The sequence below is a fragment of the Centroberyx gerrardi genome, chromosome 4 (assembly GCF_048128805.1).
Source record: "Centroberyx gerrardi isolate f3 chromosome 4, fCenGer3.hap1.cur.20231027, whole genome shotgun sequence".
In the NCBI taxonomy this organism is placed as follows: Eukaryota; Metazoa; Chordata; class Actinopteri; order Beryciformes; family Berycidae; genus Centroberyx; species Centroberyx gerrardi.
In genome coordinates, this window is record NC_136000.1 from 23,870,165 (window position 1) to 23,875,342 (window position 5,178).

Consider the following 5,178-nt stretch of genomic DNA (forward strand, 5'->3'; position numbering starts at 1 on the left):
CGCTCCGGACTGGGCAGCTCAGACCAGGAGATGAAGACAGGAAAGAGTCTCCGGATGGCGTTTTAGCCTCAGGAAGGAGCGATCCTTTATGTATTGCAACCTTCAAGAACTTGCATTAAAATTTGCACAAGAGCAAAACTTCTCCTGCCACAGCCCAGGTGCAATGTAGATAAAATAAGGCCTTTCAATCTTTTTGGTCTCGGAGTCCCTCATAACAAGGGCCCTTCTTCTCAGAGACGGCTATGGCTTTGGCTTCCAACCAACATAGCAAAAACCCAGGAAAGAGAGGAGGGAGGCAGGAACCCTTTTGTTAATGTTAATGTGGGCGGATGGGGACGGGACAGTCACAGGTCCACAATAGAATCAGTTGGCGTATCGGGATTCAGCAGCAGATCAGTGGGTAATCCAGGTTTGACGCATGAGTCTGGAAAAGGAAAGCCCGAATGGAATGAGCGGGTCAGGATTGATCAACGGCTGGGAGCTGGAGAGGATGAGTTGGATGATCCCAGGAGCAGCATGTGTGGTATTGAGGTGTCCAGGGACTGAGGGTGATCCTTTCTGTCGCCGCAGCAGGATTAGGGAGGGCCTAGACACGTGGTGTCATGCAGACACTATGGGAGAGAGAGAAAGAGAGAGAGAGAGAGGGAGAGAGGGAGAGAACAAGAGATAAATGTCAGAATGGAGAGAGGAAGGGCTGAGATTAAGAGAAGGGGGAGTTGTCATGATTTAGAGCCAGAACAGAGAAGAACAGAAGGAGAGACACAGAGAGAAAGAGTGAAGACAGAGGAGAAAGGGAGAGCAAGAGAGAGAAGAGGAGAGAGAGAGAGAGAGCACACCTCAATGAGACTGCAGTGCCACAAGCTCCTCCTCCCTCTTCCCCTTCCTTTAGTGTCCAGTAGCAGACAGACAAATAGACACTTCAGTGGCTCTGCTGCTATATATGGCAAGCCACTGTGGTCACCACAGAACCCAATGGACAGCAAGGGAATTCCCACTCAAACCAACATCCTTGAATGGTAATTTAGCTGGTCTACTCGGTGTGGGCGTCATAAACAGTTAATGGAATGATGTAGAAATGAGCATTCAGGTTCTGTGGTGGCAGTTCACTGTAGATGGGCAACACTCCCAGCAACCTAAAGTGAGACATAGTGTCCAAAATGTAGTTATGTTTTTGCTCTAATTGATAAAAGCAGCCTTGGTCACTGCAACCTGTTGTGCACTTGCACTTGTCACAATTGCCCAAAATGGTGCACTGTGTACCTGGGCCCTATTTTCCCATCATTTGTCATCAGATTCCACAATCTCGTCCATGTTCTATCCACTTTCCTATAAATGACCATGCATGTGCATGAAGACCAGCAGCCAGCAAAGAGAAAAGGAGGAAGTCTTCAAGCAATGGCCAACAACAAAAAGATTATAACTAGGAGAGAGGCATGTCTATTTCAATGAGATCTATTTACAGATATGTCTGAGCATGTCAGTGTTGGAAACTGCATAATTCCGTGCTTTTGAAGAAGGTTTTTCACTGTCGCTGTTGCCCTGATGGATCTTACTGGAGACAGATTGGAGAGCATTCAACCAACTCATCAGCCTTGGCGGTAAGGCATTCTATAGTGCCAGAATGCATGAGATTTTGATTAGAATTGAATGGCATGATGGCAAATGATGGGAAATATAAGGCTCTGGTCGAAAATGACTGGAATTACCCTTTGAGACTCATTGTTCTGTGCCTTGTTTTAGCCAGTTCCTAACACAGCTGACTTGGCTGTGGCTGGCCAGATGCAGAATAGTTTATGCCACCGTTGTCAATCAATACTCAATTAATACTTGTAAATGACTCCAAGACTGTCCTGTACTTTACTACTGCCAGCTTTTGGGTATTGTGGTGAATGTAAAGTTAGAACAGACACTCTCAAGAACACACACACACACACACACACACGCCACAGCGATTTATGTCAGAATCTGTAACTCAGAAGAGAGCAATTTCAGACTGCACTTTATCTCAAATTGAGCCATCACTAGACATTCACTCTCTGTTCCGTTAATAGTCCCACATCCTTTCCACCCCCCCTTCACACACACACACACACACACACACACACACACACACACACACAGGTACAGGTAGTGTGCCTTCACGCATGTATCAGTCATCTGTCAGGGTGACTAGCCATGACTCACAAACCTGATGGTGAGCACAGCATGATGTCCTGTAAGACTAATACTTCTGTTTGTGTGTGTGTGTGTGTGTGTGTATGAGAGAGAGAGAGAGTACGGGACTGTGGCTTTGTCAGAGTTACAGTAGCGCTGCAGCTTTTGTATGCGACAGCCTATACAGTGAAATAAGAATATTATCAGCATTATGCAGATTATTCTGCTCAGTAGGCAACCACAGTATTAAGCAAGTCTCATTCAATGTACAACTGGACAGAGCAGAAAGATGTTCGAGGCAGTGGACTGCATCCACACACATCACTAATTCAGATCCAATAGGATGGGATCCTGTACGGGGGGAACCAATAAATCACTTCTGTCAAGGTGGTGTTTCATTTCCACCTGGCAGGGGGAGGAGAGCATGATAAACTATTTATTAATAGATTTGTATTCCCTGTGGATGGGAGGCTTGCTTTGCCTAGTGGAAAGTTAATTGAGGGAAGTGTTTTTAGCAGCACCCTGGTATTATCGGCTTCGCTCTGCCTCCTGGCTCTCCACTGGATACAAATGACAGACACAAGAGATACGACCAGGGATCCAGTGGAGGGTAAACCCACCTACACTCAGCTTGTGCACTTTTTATTTGTGAAATAGGATTTATCCGCCTTTTTAAGCTGACATAAATCTTTGTGAGACAAATTCATCATAAACATCCATACTAAGTAGTATAAAACTGATGTAAGTTTTATGAGGATGCGGGCATTTAAGGAAAATAAGCATAAATCAATGCTTTATATTGATGTTTTTTTCCTAAATGCTGATCAGGGACCTGGAAGTCTTTAATTTACCTCTACATCACTGGATAAGACCAGTGAAGTTATATTGTCAGCTCTACCGTGACTGTCAACTCACACGCGGAAAGCACTGGCGCACACACGCGCGCGCGCGCGCGCACACACACACCAACACACACACACACACTACCGCGGAGGAAATTTGCGCCCTTATCGAAACATAGGTCATCAATTACGTTATATTGGACAATTTGTGAAATTGTACACAGTCTGATATGTTAATCGTTTAAGATAATATTGTGAAAAAACAGTAAGGAAACCTGAAGTCAAAGTCAAATGTAGCTTAGAGGACACGTTTCTAACCATCTCGTTTGGGCTACAATTAATGGCAAAATGGCAACTATTATTATTACTTTCAAATTAAGCTTATGGTTAAGGTTTCTCATAGATCAATATACGATCATTTTTTCCACATGAGGAGCTATTTTGATCAGGTGAGAAAGACATTATCATCATTATCCATTGCATTCACTGTGACTATTCATTATAACTTTGGATAACGTGCAGATATAAACACAAACCACACAGCTCAACCGCACAACTTGTCACGAACAGTATCGCTCACCATCCTGAGAAGAGCCCCGCAACCCTCTCCAAACCAGCCGGGTGAAATCCCTCTGTCGCCTCGCTGTCCCTCCGATCATTCAACACCGAAACAGGGTCTCACCGACAATCATCAACCGCCACATGTTATAAAAAACAGACTGCATCTCTCCGGTATCCACAGCATTCGAACCTGTGGAGCAGGTTATAGGCGCACAGACAGTCTGAAAATGCCAGGGATGGAGAGCGGAGAGAGGGTCGGTGTGCCGGTTGGGCTGAAAGTGTCCCGTTACAGCTCGGTTAGTGGTGCTGCAGGAGGAGGAGGGGAGGAGGGGAGGAGGAGGAGGAGGAAGCGAGGGAGGGGGAGGACTACCGGCTCCGTGGTGCGCAACGGAGGAGACACCGGGTACCCAAGTTCAAGTTTGCGTAAAGGTGGAGACGGACGCAACTTTGTGAGCTCTCGACCGGAGAATAATATTAGCGCAGAATCCCCAGCGGACCGTGGTTCTTGTTGTCCCCTCGTTCCCTTTCCTTTTAGATAATATATATATACATATATAATATATATTAATATAATATAACAAAGTATATATATATATACATATATATATATATGTATATATATATATATATATATATATATATACATATATAAGCAGGCTATAAAGCATACGGACACAAAAGCGATGTTTTCTACCTCATACCTGCTCGTTTCCCGCCCCGATCGCCTCTTGCGCAACAGGGGGCGCGATTCATTCCCAAATCACCTTCTCAAAGGGCTGGATCCGCATCGCAGCACCGGCTTTGGCTCAAAATGCTATGGGGCTATAGGACGTTACGCACAACAACGTCTTGTATTACTTCTGATTAATTCATCATCCATCTTGTGTCACTACTGATTAATTCATTATTACATGTTTAAATCAAACCTAACTCTAATATTCACTGTGACACTTCACATTGAAATCAATGGACAGCTGGATAAACTTGCCTTTATGAAAAAATGACTAGACCTAACCCAACAATACATTTTAGAAGGATACTATACATATCAAAACTGCACATATAGCCTAATAGTGATATCACAGGAGATTAAAAAAAAAAAACCCATCAATGATAAGTCCACTACAGACACACTCACTATAGAGTACCACAGACACTAGTAGAAATAGGAATATTATATTGTGATGCCTCTTTAGGGCCAAGATGCTTCTATGTCACATTGAAATCAATACATAGCTGGCCATACTTTCAGAGAGTAATAGATAAGTAATATTCCACATAGGCCTGCTGATTTTGAAAACCTCCACTGGACCTACTGTGTTCCGCTCCACATCAGCACATCATGCAAACCTCTGCAAAGTCATACACGGGAACAACAGAACGAATGCACAAGGTGAAGGTTCACCAAAAAAAAATATCATTATGCTCGCAAATTTGTCTGCGGCGCTAAACTCACACACCCACTTCGTCCTTGAGAGGCAGCTCATTAGGTTGCATGCGCCTGAGGGAACTGCTAAAACAAGCAAACACTTTGTCCAGGCCCTTATGGCTGCTAACGGAGCAGACAACACATTAGCGAGGGTAGAGATGGAAACTGAAGAGGGAGAGAGGGGAAGAGAGA